Source organism: Sceloporus occidentalis, unplaced genomic scaffold (assembly GCF_023333645.1).
Source record: "Sceloporus occidentalis isolate IW3139 unplaced genomic scaffold, rSceOcc1.0.p SCAF_7, whole genome shotgun sequence".
In the NCBI taxonomy this organism is placed as follows: Eukaryota; Metazoa; Chordata; class Lepidosauria; order Squamata; family Phrynosomatidae; genus Sceloporus; species Sceloporus occidentalis.
The window spans coordinates 54,552,406-54,576,462 of NW_028316987.1; the positions used below are offsets into that span (position 1 = coordinate 54,552,406).

A 24,057-nucleotide genomic window follows, 5' to 3' on the forward strand; every position below is an offset into this window, starting at 1 on the left:
AGGTTTTCTGTATACTATGTGGTCCTAACGTTGGTTCAGTTTGCAGATGAGCAGGACATCCAAGAATGGCAATGTTCCTTCCTTTTCTTCTTCCATCGTGAATTAGATGTTCAGATGGATGTTATTCAGATGGTTAAGAAACATGGTCAAATCTTCTTCTCTGTGGCTCTAAATGGTGAAAGCATCATCCACATATCGGAACCATGTTGTGGACTTTTTTAGTGCTGTTTCCAGGACTTTCTGTTCAAAGTGTTCCATGCACAAGTTTGCTATCACAGGGTTCAGAGGACTTCCCATGGCTACCCCATCCTCTGCTCATAGAATCCATTCTTTCACTGGAAGTAGCTTGTGGTGAAGCAATGTTCGAACAGGGCTATGATGTCTTCCAGAAAAAATTGTCAGATGAATGCTCAGACATCAGAAGGGCTGCCAGATCCAGAAAACCCATAGAAGTGAAGGCAAAAAAACAAAGTGAAGGTATTTTTTTTACCATACATCAAAGGAGTCCCTGATAGAATAGGGAAACTGGTAAGGAAACGTAACCTCCAAATGATCTACAAGTACCTAGACAACTTCCAACAGAAAAGAAGAAACCCTTAAAGTAAACAAAGTTTGGCTACCTGTCCTGAAAAACACCAAAATCAAAAATCAGCAAGTGCAAATGAAAACCACCCAGTGTCAGGATGGATCACCCTGAGGCCTTGCCATTCAACAACAGACAAATATGTAAATCACTTCTTCTCAATCAAGGGTCACACAGTATATATCCGCCACTCACTTCCATGTTAGCATTCTCTGAAGATGCCAGCCACAAGTGCTGGCAATGCGTCAGGAATAAACTTCCAGAACACACTCACATAGCCCAAAAACCCCACAAAAAAGTATTTTTAAACTAGATGTTTGTGTATTTTTACTGTTTAAAGTACAGCTGTACAGTGTACTACTATCCATAACAGTGAAATGTTTTTTAAATTTCTTAATAAACATATCTGGATGTGTTTGCTTTGGCATCAATTTATTTGGGGCCAAGTAAATAAACATAGCAAAATCCATAGCAAACTCAAACTAAAAGAATCAATCTATAATCCTTCAGAATTTTGAGAACATAGGAAATCAAAGTTATGTGATGAAATAGTATGTTGTGTTAAAAATGTGTGTCTCAATAAAATGGTTTCTAAGGTATGGCAGTCCCTTCTAGTATCGTGATGTTAAAGAATGATGCTTTTGTTCTCCTGGAATACATTGCTGGTACAATCCATTATACTAAATTATTAATGTATATCTCTGCAAATCAGAAAGAAAGCAAGCCAGGTGGAAGTGTTTCCACAGTCAATGCATCATTATTGCTTTACAAACAAAATTATATTTCTAATGTAACTGTCTCAAAAAGACCTTATTAAATGAAAGGTATTGGAAAATACATGTCTCATCATTAATGCATGCAGAGCTGTTTTGTTTTTGGATTTTACAGCTGGGGACATAAAATGCTTGAAAGATATATTAACGCATATACTTTAAGAGCCTTCCTAGATTATTAGTTTGAATGCAGACATGTAACTTCAGGAGTGACATGGGTATCTTTCTCTAAGGCACATATTCTAAGAGTACAAACAACAATATTTTGCCAGTGGGAAAATGATTTCTTCTAGAAAATGAGAGAAAATATTCTCTCTCTCTCTCTCTCTCTCACACACACACACACACACACTTCAAGCAGCCTGCCATGTATCATGGAGTATGTTCCAGTTGAAGAAAAACAAATCCACATTGCCCATGGGATCACAGAACTAGTTTCACCACTCAGTGGATCAATCAGTTCTCTTTTCTTCAGGTGATCTGGTGCTGCATTTCTAATTTCTTGCTGCGTATGAAATTTTTCTGCACATTTCTTACTATTCTACATGCTACACTAATGTATGAATATTTATTATATCGCTGTCTGACTCACTTTTGAAAATTCAGACACATAGTGCACAGGATCCAATGGTGTACAGCCAGAAAAGAAGCATATTTGAAGCAATTAAAAAGGGTCATCTTCCTCCTTTCGAGCAGCCCCCTCCCAATAACTTCATCAAGGGTTTCTCTTTCTGTTCATTCATACCACTGAAAATTTTACTTCAGAAGGTTTCCAAGTGCTCCAAAACATATACTGATGGTGCAAAGGGGAAATGTGGGGGAAGACACATCCCTGCTGGTTCTGCTAACACAGTTTATTCTGTCAGGAATGTGCAGATGGTTGGATCCTATATAATCCATCAGCAGTGCTTCTGGTGAGCAAATTAACATACAACACTCTCTCTGTGTGTCAAAAGTTAAATTAATCTCATTATAACAAATTCAAGCTTGTCTATATATTGCAGTTACTCCTTTGTTAAACTGTCATGCTATGCCACTAAACAAGAATAAGACGTTGCCTACACTGCAGTGCAAACCACTATTTAAATCTGTAATTTCTCCCTAAAATGAGACTGCTTCGCTTGGCATTGGATACAAACGTGTGGCAAGGGGGGGGGGGGGGCAGAAAACAGGCAAAGAGAAAACATAGGCAAATTGCTGATTAAATCCATTTCTTACAGTCATCAATGGCAAATGAAAGGCCATCATAGCCTGCTGTTGGCTGTCTCTTCCTTTTTACAGTCTCAAGTGGGAAGTACAATGTGCACCCATGATTTGTTAACAGCTAGCGGACTGCTGGTCCAGATGTCTATAAATAATTAAATTATACTGACAGTCCCACATTGACAGACACAAGGATTTTCCTTGCCTAGAGGGATGGAAAAACTGCTAAATTGTTCCTCTTTACAATCAAAAGTGGCTGAAAAGTTTAAACCACTTAAAAAGTTTAAAGTGAATACTATACAAGTGGAAATCTGGAAAATTTCAACACACAAATAAAGCCTTTTTTTTACATTTTCATTTCACTTTTGTAAATAAATCATCTCTGTTTCAACATTACCAATGTCAGCAGCAGCATTCTAAAGGTTCAAAATTGATGTAATCTACAACATCCCACTTGCACACTCTTATTTCTTCCTAACAGAAGAAGCGGAACACTTAATTCAAAATCTACTTATCATATTAGAAATTAGGCTTGTCCTTTTTCGAACATGAGACTAAATACCACAGTTCTTCAGTTCTCGATATTAAGATGAATTTCATTTTATCATACTGATGTTTAATAAACTGTGATCTGTAGTGTACAGGGTCCCCCTATCAAAACACCTTAAATCAAGTGTGAGCACATGGCACTGAAAGAGACATCCCTCAATAATCCAATCCAACCTAAATGAATATCATTTAGGTAGGTCTCACTGAAAACAGTGTGAAAAGTTAGTGGTTAGCAATATAGGTCCAAATCACACTGCAGAAATAATCCAGTTTGAGACAGCTTTATCTGCCCTGGCCCAGTGATAGGGACCTTCTCTGTCACTGAACCACAATAAACTACAGTTCTCAGAATTCCTCAGCACTGAGCCAGGGCAGTTAAAGCAGTCTCACCCTGGGTTATTTCTGCAGTACATTTTTGATCTCAGTTATGAGCAATTTAATCTAGATCCAGTTCATTTACAGGTGTTCAAATATCTCACTGAAATGTGATATTTTGAAGAATTAAGAAAGGAATAGCTCAGTGCAGCATCCTGTGATTCCTGATTTTCAGCTCTTTTTCTTATTAGGGAAGTGTAAAAATAAGAAGCATTCACAAAACAAATACACTGCATAGAAAGAGCTGTGTGATATGCTGATGACCACTGACACCCAAAGGCACAATCCAACAAATACTCAGTTGGATAGGCCTCATTCATCTTCAGTAACAATCAGAGAGGTCCCTTATACTACTCATGAACTGAAATAAAAAAAAAATAGATATAATGCATCCATCTCTATTCATAGCTGAAAAATTAATTCCTGAACAAAAGTTCTTTATGTTGACAAACAAGTCCTATGTTGTGTTGGTTCACTTTAAATGAGTGGATCACTCCACAAATCTCCTCAAGTCCTCATTTAGTAGAAGCAAAATTCAGAAATAGTTTAAGCAAACATACACCTTTAAACCAAGGACTCCTTCTGGAAGGCAGTGTATTTTGCTTCCTTGTGTTTATCTTGCATCCTTTACTTGCTCTGGAAATAAGGTCATTAATGTGTGTGGGACACAGCTTGGAAGTGGTTACAAAAACAGTCTACTGTAATGAGTTTTTCTCTCTTTTGTAACAAGAACACAATGAAACCAGATTTCAAACGTAACGTATTCTGTGGGTGGTGTTGGTAGATGAACAAGGTTTTGTAGTTAATGGCAGGATACAGACCACCCCTTTGGGGCGGGTGCAGACCGACGGATTGGGGCCTGAGCTGCCACAGCAACAGCCCCGGAGGTCCCAATTTGCTGCTTTTCCAGGCCTCAGGGAAGTGGCAAAACGCTTCATGCCCCAAGGACATCCCAACAGCGGTGGGGAGAGAGAGAAAGGGGCCACTCAGCCCCTTTCTCTTCAGTATCACTGGCGCGGCTGTGTAAAGACCGCGCCAGCAATACATGCGGCGAAAGGAGCTCCATTTTGGAGCGCCTTTCAGCACAGCTGAAAGGGCGCCAGTACATAACGGCCGCGCCGCACCATTTGGATGCGATGCAGCCGTTACGTCAAAATGGCAGCGCCCATGTAGACAGGGTGCTGCCATTTTGACGTACTGAGTATGTACTAGGGTTAGGGAGCGTCTGAAAAGGATGCTCCCAGGTAATTTGGCCCATCTGTACAGGGCCAATATTATATCAACTATAAGCTTTCCTTAGACTGTTGAAGGTCATCATAGGATGAGTGAGAATCATGCAGACCTCCAGCATAGTTGGACTGCAAGTTCCAGCAGCCCTAGTCAGCATAGTCAGTGTTAAGGGATGCTAGGTATTTTGGTCCAATAAGGTCTGGTGGGCCTCATGATTCTCACCCCGAAGATAACTAGAAATTACAACCAAATAATCAGTATGATAAAATTCAGTACCCCTAGTACCACTACTGCTCTTCAATTTACATTCAAACTCAAGCTATTGTATTTTGGACATATTATGAGACAACAGGATTCACTGGAAAAGACAAAAATGCAAGAAAAAGTGGGAGACAGCAGGAAAAAAAAGGAAACCATACAACAAGTGGATGAAGTCAATCAAGGAAGTTTGCAAGAGCAGAGCAGGGCTGTTGATGACTGCAGCTCTTGTATGGCAAACTATGCTTGAGAGAACTCCATCAAAGTTGACTTGGTAGCAAACACAACAACAACAAAAACACAGCTACTGTTCTTAAACCTACAGTGTACCTTCGAGATACTAAAGGGCAACACTGTCTTGACAACACATAGACTTTACACCAGCAACAAGCAAACCTGACACTTCAGAAATTGTAAGACTTCATCTCCCACCATCCTTCATTGCTAGACAGTTCTCATTTAGCAATCTTGTTTCACTTCCTGATATATCAGGTCAGCCCTTATCCTAAACACTGAAAGCTATCTTCATAATCCTTCTTACTTCAGTGCCCTGTGTCCTTGATCCATTTCCTCACACTTCTACCTTTCTTCCTCCAAGTTAATTCTATACTCTCATCTGTAGCGATACTCCCTTGAGTTCCTACATCTTGTAAATGTTAGTTCTAGAGAAACTGGTAACTTTCCTTTCCCTCAGAAAAGCTGGACAGCACAATATTAAGTTGTATGTGCTTCTCTATCAGCCATAAGCACAATACAATACAGACTTAATTAACGTGCTGCCATCAGCAAATTAATGTATTATTCCCTAGCCTGGGGACCCAATGCTGTTTTTAAAAAATGTAAAGCAATAATAAACATAGAAGTCAAGACAGCTGATCAAGAATAAACAAGCTACATAAAACATCTATGATCATCTATACAATAGATGAATCCTATTGCATGATCTGCCTTACTCCAAATCAAAGTTAAGAGCCATATCCAGCCTTGTACTGCCACAATAACTGGCTGCAGTAATCCAGGTTTTCATCAACCTGCCCCAGTTCAACCTGCAGCTTCCAGGGACAGAGATAGGAATCTTTTGAATGCCATCTGGTATATGGTCTGCCACCAAGGTATAACCCCTTTTCACATTCCCTTTTTCCTTGCATGGGGGGGGGGGGGGGAGAGAATGGGAAAGCAACCACAAAACAACTTTTCAAGGAGGTGGAGCTGTGTACTTGGCTGCTTGGTAAGAATAGCTCACTCTCTCCAATCCAACTGGACATAGGCATGTATGTCATCATTCCAGAGATTTAAAAAGTTATCTGTTTATTTATCTAATTATTTATTGTATTTATATGTCACTTTTCTCCCTGAGTGGGACATAACTTGATTCATAAAAACAATAATCTAAAACCTAACAATAAGAGGTAATTTTAAAAAATCATGGCATTAAAATGATAGCTTATAAATATTATAAAATCATTCAAAAGCATACACAAGTTAAAACTAAAGCACCTCCCATAAGAAGGCTCCCTTCAAGTAATTATTTAACACATGGTTACAGAGCAGAAACATGGCTTTAAAATGTGTAATTTGTCTCTCTGCTAGATTAAGTCAAAAACATGCCTTTAATGCATCAATTTAGACATTTTTCCTTCCTATCGTGCAATTTCCTGCTAACATGTTGTAATGCTGCTTCAACATTTTCTTGACTGATGCAGCCTTAACTCTGGATTTTCATTACAGGGCTGCTGCACAATTTCTGTCCCTTTGGGTAAATCAATTACCAGTTTCTTTGAAAACTACAACAAAAAACAAATGGTAGATCTCGCCTTAAATGTTCTGTAGATAAAAGGAGGTATGAAGTTAAACCCTGATCAAATATTTTCATTTGACATTTGTGTAAACAGGCTGTAACCTCTCAGACTTTGTACAGTTGGTTCCAAGTTGGGTACAAAGATTAGTCGAGTTGCATTAGCAAAACACCTTTCCAAATTCACAAAGAAACAGCTGAACAGGCTAATCAAATCAGGAAAAGACTTAAGAGCACTACAACTGGGACCTAAAAAATACTGCTCAAGAGCACTTCGTTCCATCAAACAATTATTCAAAAAGAAATGTCATATTGCAACTGAAACATACCAAAGCAGTTTGTGAACTTACTGTACACCAAATTCAAAGGAAGAAATATAGAACTGGGTGTGCACAAGTTTGACAGCACAATATTCTTTGGATTCCAATCTATGGAAATAATTTCATGTAGTGACACAGCAAACTGCTTTTGCAACTGGTTGGGGAGCAGTACTTCCAAAAGCTGGGTGTGTAGGAAATACACTGGACTAACACAAACCTAAGCAGTTCTTTCAATATTAGCCATACAGGTGGAACTCTGGTGCAAGACCAGAGGAAACCCAGTAGAAGTTTGTGAGACTAAATGTCCTAGAAGCCATCAATGTCACCACATGGGGAGAAAGATAGCTTATAGGTACATAGGAATTACTGTAGTTAGCTTGATGTTGTTAACTCCTCTTGAGTCAATCTCAGCCCATGGCAGCTCTGTGGATGAGACATCTCCAAGAACCCTTGTGCTCCACTGCTCTGCTTAGTTCCTCTACATTTATGCCCATGACTTCCTTAATAGAGTCCATTCATCTAGCAGGTGGCCTTCCTCTCTTTCTACTTCTCTCCACTTTTCCTAGCATTATTGTTTTTTCCAAGGATCCATGCCTTATCATGAAGTGTCCAAAGTACAACAGCCTATGTTTTGTCATCTTGGCTTCCAGGGAGATTTCTGGCTTGATCTGCTCTAGGACCCATTTTGTTTGTCTTTTTGGCCAGCCACAGGATCCTCAGCACTCTTCTCCAGCACCATATCTTCCTATCTTGTTTCTTAACTGTACAGCTCTCACATCCATGCATGGTAGTAATAGAGAATACAATCGCTTCGATGATTCTGAGACACAGCCCTATGTAGTTACACACAAATTACTAATTCAGCACTGAACAGTTATAGCCACCAAATGACAAGAATTGACAGCATAGCAGTTATCAGTGTAGCAACACGACTAATCATTCTGTGAATAATTTCCAAATTCCTTCCATTGTATCTAGGACAAGGATGTCCAAAATGCAGGCCTCCAAATGATGAAAACTGGAAGCTGCAGTCACACAGCATCTGGAGGACTGGATTGTGTCCAGTACTAATATGAAATCTCCCTTCTTCAGTAACACTCAACGGTAGATGCTGGTAGCTTATAGTAATCTATAATTTATATAAATTGCTCACATGAGCAACTGCTGCCTACATCACTGACCTTCTTCAGTGAATTGTCACTTGACCCGGAAACTGTATCACTCGCACACTGATGTTACAAATGAACCACCTATTAAAAAAAATCTCAACATTACCAGAATCACTGGAATTCGATAAGAGCTGTTTTATCAGAAAATTAAAAAAGAACTGTTTGGTTTATCTAAAAGATGACTAAACAAAGATCTCAAATGTAAATGGAGAGTTCTGCTGCCAAAACTGGAGTGGAGGAGGACAACCATCATGCTAAAGGAGAATCATATCAGTTGGTTGAGATTTTCATTTTTAGCAGTGATATCAATAGTTGGGGAATGGGAGCTATAATGAATGCTAGAAGCTCTTTTCCTCTCCACATGACAATACTGCAAGGAGCAACTTTTGCAAAAAAAATTGTTCCACAAATTAAGGAAGGCAGGTTATATTAGGAGGTGGTGCTTTGATTTACAATGCAGCCAACTCTTATCGGCACTCTCCCCACCAATTGGCAGCTACCCTTCTATCAGACTGCAGCAAGAAAATAAATAAAATAAAATAAATAAATAACATTTATTTATATATTGCTTTTCCACATTGATCAAAGCGGTGCACAAAAATACAGAGAATACAATAATACACGTTAAAAATACAATATGTACATACAATAAAATAGAACAATAAAACAAATTACCATTTACAATTTAAAAAGCTATATAACCAAATCAAAGCCAGCTGAGTTGATGTCAGTGATGCAGATACATATCGGGGGGGGGGGGGGAGGGGGGGACCATATAATATCAGGGAACATGGGGGAAAGCTTGGTGGAAAAAGAAGGTCTTACGTCTCTTTTTAAAGAGATCCAGGGAGGTGGTGGAGCGGAGCTCATCGGGAAGGGTGTTCCAAATTTTTGGGGCCGAGATAGAGAAGGCCCTTTGTGAAGTTGACGCATATCTCACAGTCGGAACCCTTAGCAGATTCTTCCCGGCTGACCTGAGTGTGCGGGGCGGATTGTATGGGGAGAGGCAGTCCTCCAAGTAACCTGGGCCCAAGCCATTTAGGGCTTTATAGGTAATTACCAACACCTTGTATTGCGCCCGGAAGAGGTGGGAAGCAGTCCATTCCATTGGCTCACCTGTGAACCAAATTGTTTATATCCTTGCTAGTCATTATAAGAACTAGAAAATTTATAATTTGTACCTGCATTTGTTCCCAACCACAACCACCATCTATTGCTGTGTGTTGTGTCTTTTCAGTTCTAAACATGAAGGTAGGGACTATCTTATTATTGATTTCTGTATGCAGCTTGAAGGAATTTTTTTTCAGCAGAAGATTTGGGTAAAAATATTTCAAGTAACTATGTATGTATTTATGTATGTATGTATGTATGTATGTATTAAATGTTTTGTTGCTGTTGTTGTTTGCCTCTGGTACTAAAATATTCAGCTACCTGGAGCAGCAAGCCTCCCTGACATATACAATGGATATGACAAGAGCTTGCAAGAAAGCATATACATCAACACAAAGTGGCAATTCCTTGGCAGAAAGATATACTAAGATTTTTGACTTGCAACAATAGACAAATTACATTGTGTTAAATACTGGAGTAATTCCCTTGAGTAACTGTTGTCCCAAATAAAGGCAAAATAAAGGTTTAGTACCTTAACACCCCCTCCAAATGTTCATGTGTGGTGACAGGAATAATGCTTGTATAAAAACAGGAGACTTTTGCACACAGTCTTTAATCTGGTATTTCCATTTCTGTAGGAAGCCAAGATTTGTGTTGAATATACTTTTCTTCAGCAATGACAACACTATCCACAGAGAATATTCTCGCTGATAAAAATTTTGATAATTAATACAGATCAAGTCTCCCTTATTAAAAATTCTAAAATTCAAAATATTCAAAAATTTATAACCCTTTTTAGCACCAACATGACAGGGGAGCAGCAGAGGTAGAGAAGAAGATGGCATGGCCAAGTTTGAAACCAAACTTTGCACAAGCCGCAGCCGCAGTGTAGTGGCAGCTGTTGCTGCTGTTCCTCCACCTCATTCTCACTTCATCCAAAGTGAGGTCTAGAATAGGATTTGGCAACAATGGGTGGTGGTGACCATCTCCAGGCTTGATCTAGAAAAGAGCCCCGTGCCCAAAAAAAAAGCCCATCTCTCCTCTTCCCATTGCTTCCACCATCAGAGCCCAGATCTCAAATTCAGCCAATTCCAATAGCAGTACTACTCTCTCCTGCTCTCTTTTCTGGAGAGTGTCCTACAGCCACTACCATCACCATCTCTGGCTCCCCAAGAGCAAAATAAAAGGGTCTGAAGAGGAGGTGTCCATTACCTACAAGCAGCAGCTCATGGCTGCTATTGCATCCGGGGCAGGCAAGTAGCCACAGCGCCAGTGAAGGGGAGGCAGTGGTGGTTGTACTACTGAATCCCCCAGTTGCTTCCTCCTCCTCCTCCTATGTCAGAAAGTAATAGACGTGAAGTATCTTCTTCAAAGTGGCACTTTACCTCTGAGCCTCAGCTGAGTTAGAGCCAGGAGGTCTTAAATCTGGCCTGTCTGTCCCCTCCCCACCTCCACACACACCCACACACAAAAGACTGGGACCCATGAGAGAGAGTGAGAGAAGCTCCTGTGGCTGATTACATATTCCAAAATCCAAAATATTCCAAAATCCAATATACCTCTAGTCCCAAGTATTTATCATAAGGGAGACTCAACATGTAACCAGTACATGCGTACACACACACACACACACAATAATATGTTAACTAATAATCTATGTGTCTTCTATAAATATAGAGTTTAGATAAAGCTGGAATGAGGGAGGGGGTCAATGCACTAGAAATATTATTCTAAACTCATGAAATCTTTTATAGACAAATTTACTTGATGGTAGGAAGCACTATATAAGGCATGTACTGTATATAATTGATGGGAACAGTACTGCAGATGTTAAATTATCCCCAGGTAATTTACTTTGGGCTTCTGGGATAGTCCCTTGCCAACCATCTGGTCTGTTTTAAATCAGATGTGGCACAAGATATTAGACAGTACCCAGACAGATGAATTCATACTCTAATCCTTTTGTTCTATCACAGACTATTTTGCCATTTATACTTGGAAATAATAATGATGTTAAATAATGTAGAACTGATAAATGTAACACAAGCTAAGAGGATAGTTGAATACTTGAGATTGTAAGGAAGCACAAATGTACTTGACATGAGAACAAACTTAAAATAACAGGAGGAGTGTTTAAAAGTGGGAGAGATGCCACAATCCCTATATTCTATATGCTTCTCTTCTAGACAAACAGAGATCCTGTACTAGAAGGAAGAAAAGGACTCATGCACATGGAGACAAGTTCCTAGAGGAGCAACACTACATCTTGTGGTAGTTATCTTGACAGTGCCAGGTGGATGGGGCTACTGCCACCCATCTTCTATTGGTGAAATTTAAAGGCCAAGAAGGTGATATTACTAGTTTAAAAGTTCCATTGAGTGAAAACAGAGGTCCGACACACACGGGCCAAAAAGAGGGGTTTCCACTTTCCAGCCACATAGGGAGTAGGGCATGCAGATGATAAACACTGCCACATCAGCCCAAAGCTGCCAGAAAAAGCAGCGCAGAAAAAGTGCTCCATGCCAGCAACCTGTTTGGGACTGTGGCAGTAGCCCACTTTCAGAGCAGGCTGTGCAGCCACCAGCTGATCAGGACTGCAGTGGCCACAGGATGATCTAAGTCACCAGTCTGCTTCACCCCATAGGATTCTAATCCTTACTAAGGCTTACGGACCTGGTCTTCATATGACTAAGGAGTACATGTCCAGACCTGCACAGCTGATGCAGATTTCTGCCCCAGAAAGAGAAAGAACTTGTACAGCTATATTCTGAGCACTTAAATCTGAGTCCTGGAAGAAATTCACCTAAGAAAGCCTGGTCCACTTCACACACTAACTTAGGCATGAAACACACTTGTAAATATCTGTTGTTAATGCAGGCATTTCCATCACTTCCCATTCCATGTTCTGACAAGTTTTGTGAAACAAACAAACAAACAAAAAATCCTAATAAGCATTTTTTTTTCCTCCCCAAATTCTGTTTTCGCAAAACCAACTAAGAGTCTTGTGGAATCTTAAATACTAATGTATTTTATCTGCCATACGTTTTCACGAACTCAGTCCACTTCTTCAGACAGAATCTTAATTCACTTGCATCTGAAAAAGGAGGCTGCTGTGCAAAAATTATTATCACAAGACAAAACCTGTTAACCTTTTAGGTGCCAGAAGACACTTTGTTCTTTTGGTGCAATGGATTGATAACTAATGCTATGACAAATCCTTCTTTTAGGCTTTTAAAGCTTGAGATTATATTGATAAGCATAATTTTTAATTATAGTTTCCAGTATAACTTCAATTCTGTCTTCAGGTTTCAGGCCTGGTTATGGGATAGAGGCAGTTTTGGTCACCTTTGTGGGTGATCTATATAGCAGGGAACTGGATATGGGGAGTATGTCTGTGTTTGTTCTGCCAGACCTCTGAATGGCTTTCAGTACCATCAACCATGGTATCATTATGGCCTGAGTCTCTGGGCTGGGACCTGGGAGCACTGTTATGCAGTGTTTGCTGTCTTCCTCGGAAGACTGAACTCAAGGGTAGTGAGACCTAAAAGTAGGTTTAAAATGTTAATAAAATAATTATAATAACAATAATTAATACTTTTATGAGTAGTCCTGATCCCCAGATCTGATGAGCTGGAGGTTAGGATACTGCAGAGGTTCCTCTGTGCTGATGGGAGAGGGGCTGCCTACTCCAATGCTCCAATTGTGCCTGTGGTGATCTGTCCAAACCAATCTGCATACCACTTTAAAATCACATAAATATATACTCCAAAACTAATGTCAGCATGCAAGTAGTGTTCCTACCAATGGTAGCTAGTAGAGGGCCCCAAACAAGATGTTCTAGAGACGGTGCAATAGCAGCCCTTCTGTTCCCCAACAAGACTCCATAAACTATTTTTCCTCCCATTGAAATAAACTGGGGTGAAGGAAGAACATGTTCTGCCAGTAGAAAAACCAGGGAACACTGTTACACACCACACACATCTCCTGTACAGGATGCATGGATGCCAGCAAACCTTTGGATACAACCGTAGCTCTGGAGTTAATTGCCCTTGGGGCAAGTTAAGGTTTCTCTGCCCATTGCTGAATGTAGGTCAAAATAAAAACCAACTAAGAAACAGATTTCTAAAATAGTGTATGCTTGATATTTTAGTGTAATTTATTATTTTGAATGATCAAAAAAGGTAGTGAACATCTTTAATTGTTTTTGCCAAACTTATAATTGCCCCACTATAAGAAATACTGTACCATTGGCAGATGAATTAAAGTTCCCTTTATCTGAGCAATTAGTGGAAAACCATTAGCAATGAATTTAACAGTTGTATTATTACAGAGTGTTGCATTTTAACAGCAGGAATAAAATTGATATAAAAGCAAGGAAGGTTGTGTCTGAATGTTACAAATGAACTAGGCTTCACATTTAAAACAAATTGCTTTTCAAAACAATCCATAAATCACTATTCAGAATGAAAACATGTATTAATTTATTTGAAAGCTTAGCTCCATAAACTGAGCATAGAACTGGGAGCAGAAGGCACACAATCAATGTTATAAGGAACAGTGATAAGGGTAAGTGTTCAATTTCAAACACGTCTAATCAGAATAGGCAATATTGAGCTACATGGTTTCATCTAGAATACATGGTGATGGCATGTGTTATAAAACTAACAATATCAAAAATAAACTGAGTTTCAAAAGCATTTGCTTGCTGTCAACTTGAAATTCGCTACATGCTAGTGCTTTTTAAAACAATTCCTTAAGAGAATTAACCCAAGCCAGAAGCTCTATGTACACGCAGAGAGCCCTGACATATTATCAACAAACTGGTTTGACCCTCTGTGTGTGCAATAGAGTGTTTTCTGCATGTGGAAGATTGAACTGTACCACCTGCTTAGTGACAGACCCACGTGTGCTCTCCGGTCATGAACAGCTTTGTATCACAGCCAGTAAAATTTGAACTATTGAAAACATGATGCATTCAATCATAAAAGCTATTTCTCCAAATCCAGATTCAGTCACGTATTTTAGCAAAGAGTTATTTGTGCTTCTCTGATTCATTTGTTCATTGCTGCAACAGGCTAATATTTATACACTAGCTTTCCCTAAGGTCAGAAAAGTCAATATGGTAATACATAGGAATGATGCAGGTTTAAGATGTTTTCACACATACTATTCTTGGTCTTACTAAGAAACAAAAAAAAAGATTAAGAATCATGATCGGACTGTAAATACTCTCTTAAAAATGCTTTCTGGATGGAACATACTGAACTAAAAGAAAGAAGAATAATGCACTTAAAATCAGCATGTAATTCAGGTGATCAGTATGCATGTTTGCACACTAAGATTAGATTCACCTGCTACAGTTCAACTCCGGTTTGGATTTCTCCCCCCCCCCCCAACACACACACACACACACACACACACACACACACTTGAACTGCAGCCCTCCAGGAGGTGGCTCACAGAGACAATAGTACCAAGCCAGGGATGTAAATGCCTCACTGAGCCTGCATTTGTGTTTCTGTGTCCCAGTTCCCTTCTTCTCATCTACCAAACTGTATTACATAATCATAGCTAACTTCCAGATTAAATGGAGAATGGAACATTGTAGTAATCATGGATTAAATTCTTTCTTGATCTTAAATCTTCAATTACTTCAATTTTTCACATTATTTGGTCAACCAACATTTTTGCATGTTTGTGAAAACATAGTGGTTTTCTTTTCTTCTTTTTTTATAACACTGAAGCAAGGCCCCCAGTGTTTTATAGCTGAATATAATATAACATATATTACAATATAATGAGAACTACAATAACTAGAAATCTTTCCAAAATGAAAATGGTTCTTCAAGAAATGCTAGATGTATCTTATGTCTGAAAACCTACCGAGAATCTCATTAAAATCTAATATGAAAAGAGAGCAGTTGTGTTTCATAAATCTAGGATAATAAAACTCTACTATAAAACTCTCATATTATAAAATGGTAGGTAAATATCTATCCTTGCAATTATTTTAATTATCTCTGTAACAGAAATTTGATTTGTAATCAATTAAAATAATGAATCAAACTAACACACTTCAATATATTCATCTCTACAAGTAAATTATTTGACGTTTCTAGGACCTGAATACATAAAATAATACATTTGAGTCTTATTATAAAGTAGTATTTTATGATAATGGACTCATAGTTATGACCACACCTGAAATCAAAATGGTTGATAATCATGAGGCTAATATGTTCAGTTGATACTCTGATCTGTGGAAAGTATACTTCAGGCATCTAACCATGGTTGGCAAAAAAAACCACAAAAGCTATTCTCATTAACTCATGCTTTCCCCTTCACATGAATACATAATACATAATGAATACTTTATTTATTTATTTATTTATTTATTTATTTATTTATTTATATCCCGCCTCTTTATAAGATGCAATTGGGGATGCATACATAACCTCTTTCATAGACTTTGGCTTCTTCTCTAATACTGGAACTCACGCTTCCTTGGTTATAATGAAAGACAAGAAAGCCAGAACCGGTATTTTAATTAGTGATCCTTCTGGAGATAATCCTTTCCAGGTCAGCTTCAAGTGTTTGCCTGAGAATTATTCTGCCTGAAAAGATATTCAAAATCCTCTCTTAGGTTTCCCAGATCTCCATGTGTTGTTCCTCGGTTCCTGTTCATATCTCATCTGGATATCATAGCTTGTTACTTACTTTAGCACCACTTGATCTTTGCTCCATCTCTGGGTTAGCAATTGCCTCTGGCCTGTTTTCTGGCTTTTTATATTTACATTGGCTCTTCTTCACTCTACTTTCAGTTGTTTCCCACTGGCTTTTCTTCCTGTTCCATCAAAAAACCTTGAGCATGCAGGGAGTATGTTTGAACTTCAAAAATTTGGAGTTTCATCCTCTGGTACAAATAAGGGAAAGAACTGAAGGAACACTGCACCTTACAGTGATTGCTTACTGCTGGACAAACAATTTTAAGGAAGGGCTCTCAACAACTGTCAACCAGAATAGGGGAAATCTGATTTCACAGCTAAAACCTGAAACCCATATGTGAAGCAAGACAAGGGCTCTTGATCTATTTAAGTCTCCAGATATTTAATATATATTTCATCCTGTTGCCCCATACATCTGCTTGCTATTGCTTTGCTCCTCCTTACAACCACTCAGTATATACATGAAAGTTTTTGAAAGTGGCAAAAGCAGCAGCAGCGCTACCAATGTGAAATAGTACAGTGCAGGAAGCAGAACAACATTTAAGGAGAATTTGGTTTTTAGTATGTTACGGCAATCAGATCTTTTCCTGGCAGGAATAGTGTTTTGATTTTATTATGTTTTAAATGTGTTTTAAATGCTGTCTTTAACAAGTGCAATGACAATATTGCAAGGTTATAAAAACAAACGCACAACTTCCCTGCATTACACAACGATACAAATAAGAAGTCTCTGAAATTAGTAATTGTATCAGCCATGGACTCTCCCAAGTCATAGATATATACATTCAAAGGCACAGAAACTCACTATATCTGTACCTGTATATCAATTGCTCTAGTATCCTGAAGCCAAAGATTTTGAGGCCATACCAAACTAAAACAGTATTCTCAACATGCCTGAAACACTCCCGCAGAAGTATACAAGACCACAATATTTTAAAATTCATAATGGGCTGACAAGAACCAGTTACAGCTGTGCAGCATAAAAATTCCTGAGCAATGTTTCTCAGTCTTTGTTCCTCCAGAGGTTTGGGGACTTCATTTTCCAAAAGTCCCAGCAAGCAGGGGCAATGGTCAAGAATTCTGGAAGTTGAAGATTCAAATATCTTCATGACCACAGTTTAAGAACCACTATTCTAGAGTACCTTATCTAATATTCTGGAGATTGCAGATCCAGATTTACAACAAATGCTAGAAGCAAAAGCATTCCTAACTGCTGCTATTTTCTTGTTGCTGCCCAGTCTCAGCTACACTGATCTTTCTCTATTGCTTTCTGTGAGCAGCAGCTTTCACTGCATACAAACCAGAGGTGGACAGCTGAGGCAAGAGCTATAGTGGATTGTGGGTGCAAACTTTCATCTGAAAATGTACCCTGTGATGAGAAATCTAATTTCAGTTCTGACCCCTTGTTTTTCAGCTGATTTTGGGAGCATTTCTGCTCCTTTTTTGTAAATCTTAGGTGTCAGGAAGGCTGGGGAGGTTTTTAAGCCTAGTGCTACACCAAACAGTATTTGGGGACATGATATGGGCAATATTTGTCCACCCAATGGGGATCTAGAGGGTAAAATGGAGTTGAGGCTGCAAAAAAGGGTTGGGCTACTTCCCCATCCCCCACATCTAAAGAAACAGACATTAGCAGACTGGAGGCATTTCCCTAGTGTTTTCCAACATGGTGCCTTACAAATATATTGGCCTACAACTCCCAGAGTCCCCCAGTCAGTTATGGGGGAAATTGGTCTAATATTTAATCTATGGCTGGGAACAATTGAGACATATAATGTAGGAGCTATCAGTTTAGAAGCAAAAACAAAAGAGGGGGAAAGGATGGCAGGGATGAGAGGCTGGTCTGCTCAAACCCCACTAGCATATTATAATTATCGAACACTCCTAGATAGCCCAAATTTAATTGAAACTAAAGCTAACTATAAGAGCAGGTATGCACATGGTAACCACCAATAAAATCTTATGATAGTCAATATATCATACAGAGAGGAGAGGTTTTATAACTACTTGTACAGATTTAGTCATTTCTTCCAGGACAATAAAACAAACGAGCCATCCTATCATGTATGTCTGCCTTCAAATTGCTTGTCGGCCTATAGTGACTCCATGAATTTCTTAGGCAAATAATACTCAGAGACATTTTTGCCAGTTTCCTCCTCTGAAATAAACCCCACAGCTCCTAGTATTCATTGGTGGTCTCCCATCCAAGAACTAACCAGGGCTGATCCTGCTTTGCTTCCAAGATCAGATGGGATCTGCTGCCTTTGGGGTATTCAGGCTATCCCCTTGTATTCTGACATTTATGGGAAACTACAATACAGAGAGTATTGTGAGACCATTGCAGCTAACATTTCTAGAATAATTACCAAGTTTTCAGCACCTTAGTCCAAAATATAATAATAAATAATAATAAAACTTTTATTTCTATCCCACTATTTGTCGAGACAATCAAAGTGGCATACAAAGATTAAAATACCTCAATATATACATAATATCTCCCCCCCCCCTTTAAAAAAGGATTAAATAGTATAAGGGTAAAATTCAACAATTAAAAACCAAAATAACCAGTACCAATAACTGATAACTATGGGCCAAGTCATCACATGTGTGGGGGAGTCTTATGTGGCCAAGTATTTTATTCTGGGAAGACAAGCCAGAAGAGATCCAATAAATAAATAAATAAATAAATAAATAAATAAATAAATAAATAAATCTCTGTCATTTCTTTCACCTTAAAGTATGAGCAATAACCAAGGTGTATACTGACAGTTCAGTATTTGCTAGCCTAATTCCTTGATGGCATCCCCAAGTTCTTGAGACAAATGAAGAACCAAGAACTCTGCTCCACAGTCCATCATCTCAAACACAGTTGTCTTTCCTATCTCTAGCCACACAAGAGAAAATATGGAAGGATGGTTCCTGCAGACTCTAAGCTACACGAGGGGAAGGAAATGCACTGTATGTTAGATTATTTCATGTCATATTATATGCATCAGGGAACAATGTTGAGACTAATGGCAGAGGAAAGGTGAGGACGATGAAAACAAAGACCAAGACAAAATGGAAACAAACAAATGTAATTTTACTTAAACACAAGTAACATGAATGAAATCACACTTTTACTGCTGATTTTTTTATTTTAAAAAATCATTACATCTGTAAATAACAGCCCTAATGCTATTTAGAATCTGCCTGAATTATATTTGCTTATGTTCCAGTCTTAATTTAAGTAGTATCCTTTCTGTAAGCCACAGATACTAATCCTCTGCTTTCCTCTGAATAACATGCTATTGTGCTTAATGCTAACGCACACAACATAAGCTTACTAGGGCTACAGTACTAACTGTACTTGCTTGCAAGCAAATTTCACTATAACAAGTTGGACCTTTTTCTAAAGAAAATGTGCTCAATACGCAGTCGTGAGCAAAAAAATCTGTTTCTTTACAAGACTGATGGTTAATTTAATATACAGTGGACTCTTGTTATACGTTGAGGTTTGTTTCCAAGATCCGCCATGTATAACAAAATCCATGGATGCTCAAGTCCCATTAAATATAATGACATAGCAAAATGGTGTCCCTTATAAAAAATGGAAAATCAAGGTTTGATATTTGAAATTTATACTTTTTTGGAACATTTTCAAACCGTGTATGCTTGAATCCGTGTATAAAAAATCCGTGTATAAGAAGGGCCAACTGCACTTTTATTTTTACTTTAAAAAAAAAGAAAAGAAAACCCTTTGGAAAACTTCTGTGTGGCATTCGTAAAAGAACATAAAGGAATTTGTGCTCTGGGAAGCAGTGAAGAAGTTGCTCAGTTGCACTAAGAATGCAACCCTATCCATTACAACTCACATGTACTTTGAGTTCAGTTCATATAAGTCAACAGATACAAGATTAATCCAAAGAAGATTTTATGAACAGTGTCACTGACCCATCAAGCGGAGCCTGCCTGACCGCTAGTGGTGCCCCACTGATAAAACAACTTTGGTTCACAATCCTTAATATATCTTTGGTTCAATACACATTTGAAAAGGTATACACGACAAAAGGTATCTAACCAATTTAACAGATCACACTAACTGCACTCCTTACTTCCCACAAAGTACAATACTGTTTTCCAGTATGCAGCCAGCAACACACAGTTCAAAATAAGCCCACATCCTTCATCCGTCCAGATGTCTAGAATGCGTACCAGAGTGATTCAAAGTTATACACCATATACCCTCTTCTGAGAGAATTCAATAACATCCAAACAATAATACCTTTATTGAGACAACCAGAATGCATAATTACATGTTGCAAACTTTCAAAGTCACACTGGCTTCTTCATCAGGCAAACAGGAGAAAGAAAGTGAAGATGTTAGATATAGGCCTGCATTTTCCGTTTCTGGTCTTGACAGGGAGGGCTGTCTACAGGTTGGCACCTCCCCCTTTGGCCATGTGGTCACTGGTACATTTTCAAAGTTAAAGAAATTTAGTGTCCATTTACAATTCAAAGAAGGTGTTTCCTTGGAATCCAGTATGTCTCCTTCCTTTGTGAAGGTAGAGAACACTCTACTGAGTACAAATATTGGCATAGTACAAACAAACCCATCACAGATTTAACTCTAGAAAAGGGAAAGTAGAGGTGGTCTTTTCTGGTTCCAAGTTCATCAAAAAGTATCAGACCTGTATGATATCATATGTTCATATTATTCTGCCTTTTTTGTATGTGAGTTCTAAGTTGAATGAAACATCATTAGATACTAGGATCTTTTCTTCAGTATTTTAATTTGAAAGCAAATTGGCCCTGCTATGTAGCACATAAAGTTCAATACAGTACTGTGAATGCCTCCTTCTGATGGTAGTTTCATTCACATTTCTTTTCAGCTTTTATTCTTAAAAGTACTTCAGTAATGGCCATTCAAGGGTCTCTTTGGCAGCTGTGAGATCAGCTCTCCAGTTTGAGAATGCCCCCTCCCCAAGCAGAAACAATTGTTTGTGGCTCCTTTCCCAAATTGATATTTCTAAGCTTTCTGGAAGCTTTGTTGCTATTCTATACTTTTAACTACATACAATACCAGTCAGTTCTACATCAAAATGTATTTGGCACTGAAGCAAAATTTCTTTTCTGCATCAAAACAAATAGATGAAAAACCCTTGGCATCCCCTTTCTAAAAACTTAAACATACTTTATCACTAATTAAGGCCTACTAAATACAGTGGACATACTGTTGAGTAGATATGCATAACAGTGCAGCGTACTTTGTTTTATCTCCTTTTCATACTGTACGGACCTAACAGACAAAAGAATTATGTACCTGTTTTCCTACACTCTCTGACTTTTTACAGATATCCAGTAACAAACAGAATACCCAGTTCCATATTTACACCAAGACGTGTACCCTGAATTATTTTTTTGAACCAACTCATCCAAGACTAAAAACTAAGAAAATAGTTATGAATTATGTTGACTATGGCTATATATTTTATCTTGCATCATTAACCCAGTTTCTAAACAAAAATATTGCTCAAGGTTGCTGGCAACTTAAATTGCAGGATACTCTGACAAAGAAAGTGGACTGCTTTCCCTAAAATTATAGCAGGGACAGAAGGTTCTTCCTTGCACACTAACTAGCAATGTTCTGCTCTATGTTCACTGACCCACATAAATTCCCTGTGCTATTTCCATAGACCATCTGTAGGCTACCATAATGCACATACTTTACAGAGTGTTACTGAAAAACTGGAAGTTAAATGTGAAGTTCTCCACTGAAGGGTTTTTGGGGCAAGGGAGGTGAGTTTGAGGAGACCTTGAAGGGGAAAGTTTTCTGAAGAACAGGATTACTCTGCACATTATATCTTATGCAATATATGGAAGTAGAGTAGGAGGAGTTATTAGTTTTTATGCTTGAGGGGAAGCATCAAAAATAAGTATAAAAGATGAATTTGATCAAGTGGGCTGGAGTCTACAAAGGTTTATGTTGCACAGCCTCTTTTGTTTAATTTTTTATTCTATATTTATTAATTGGAAGTTAAGGATTCTACACTTGACAGTCACTAAGTGTTTGAGTAAATGTTAAATCTAGTAATGTATGGAGCTAAGGACAGAAGCAAGTGTGTATGTGTGTGTGTGTGTGTTTATCTAGTTTAACATTTTTGTACCAAATACAGTGCATGCCTACTCATTCAGGAGTAATCCCCAATGCCACAGGTTCTTAGGGAAGAAACCAGAGTTCAGTTTTATACACTAGGTTCTCAGGCTTTAAGATAGTTCTTATTTCCAGTCACTGACTGCTAATAATAGAAGAAACTTGTAGGTTAGAAGGAGAACACCCATGGACTGTATCTGGCCCAGATCCAGATAATCATCTTCCTCGATTCTTTAAAAGTCTTTAAAAAGCAAGGCAACTTTTTTTTACAAAGTATGGCAAGTGGTAAACAGAGATCATCTGAAGCAGCAGTAAGTAAGCACACATAAGACAAGTAATGAACTACTGTATAGTCAAAATTTGCTTGCGCATGAATCAAAGGGTTAGAAGTTACACAAATTAGAGAAAGCTTTCTTGTGTAATGGCTAGATGAGAAGAGAGTAAAGAACAAACCAAGCTAATCTCTTTATTTAGAAAGAACAGTTACATAAGTGGACTAGAAGAAGAGGGCAACCGAAACCGAAGGTTAGAATAGGACCACCAACTGCTTGAATCCAATCTTTTAGGTATAAAAAAAACTAACCCAAATTGGTTAAGAAAACTTGATATGTTTAACTTAACCAATAAAATTCTGAAAGCTGAAGAGGAATTCCAGCAATATGGATGATAGGTTCAGCATCTTACTGCAGAAGCATATATTGGACCTTATCACACGTGAAACAGGAGCTCCAATTCGAAGTGAGGGGGGAGTAGAGTCACTTTGGATCCAAGGCAATTCACGTGATGTATTATCATACCTGAGGAATGAAATTGTGGTCTCTACTTGGGCAAAGCGGAGCAAGTGCACATTGTATTACCACACCAGAGGGATTCAACAATTCGAAATGGCAACCTTGCACATGTTCAGTGGGCTCTGGACGCTGTCATCCTTCCCTGCCTCCTCCTTAGCTCTCATCCTTCATCAGGGTGTAGGAGGAGGCAGGGGATGATGGGACAGGTGGGAGGGTGGCAGAGGGGGCGAGACTGGGATGAAGAAAGAGGCAGGCGATGATGGGACAGGTTGCACGGGGTCACTGGGGGTGAGATCAGGATGAAGGAGCAGGCAGGGGATGATGAGACAGGTGGGAGGGTGGCAGAGGGGGCAAAATCGGGGTGGAGGAGGCAGGGGATAATGGGACAGTTCGGAGGGGGTCACTGTGGGTGAGATCAGGGTGAAGGAGCAGGCAGGGGATGATGGGACAGGTCGCAGGGGGTCACTGGGGGAGAGATTGGGGTGATCTTCCACACCAGACCAATTTGAAGTGAAATCGAAGTGAGCTTGGAAACAATTTTTGTGAATTCGCTTGTTACCGAATTCACAAAAATGAGGAGTCACTCCGAATTGACTGTGGATCTGCCTTGGAACGAGCCCCCATTGAAACCAATCATGTCTGATAATACATCGTGTTATAATGTGAATACGCATGGCTGGACCTGCAGTGACTCTGGATCTGAGCTGCAAAACCACTCGTGTGATAAGGCCCATTGTGCTATGTGGTTTTCTATAATACAAACATTAGGTTCAGTTTAAGCAGGTTGCTTAGCACACCTTAAGCTTTATCCATTCAAGGTTCCTTATGACTTAACACCACATTCTTGTAGTGGCTCCAACATGTAGAAGACCTCTGGAGTGTTAGTGCATGCCTAACAATATGTGTAACAGCTTCCCTATGACAACAGGCTGTGTGGAAACCTACAAAGGTAAAAAAAATCTTCAGGAGCACTTAAAGTTTAATTTAAACCCAACAGAGCTTTCCTGAATTTTTGGACAGCAAAATTTCTCAACAAATAATGA

At 38.8% G+C, this 24,057-nt stretch overlaps 1 protein-coding gene across 3 annotated transcripts in view; it reads right to left on the reverse strand.

Annotated features, from left to right (window-relative positions):
• The window catches only part of PLCL2 (phospholipase C like 2), an 81,370-nt gene that overhangs the window by 30,330 nt on the left and 26,983 nt on the right, over positions 1-24,057 (reverse strand). The window contains exon 1 of one of the 3 annotated variants that reach the window (XM_089532971.1): positions 4,046-4,068. The exons of the other annotated variants lie outside the window; for them this stretch is intronic. The gene's annotated coding sequence lies outside the window, so the exon portion shown is untranslated. Of the gene's footprint in view, positions 1-4,045; positions 4,069-24,057 lie in introns of those variants that run through there. 3 annotated transcript variants of the gene reach the window in all.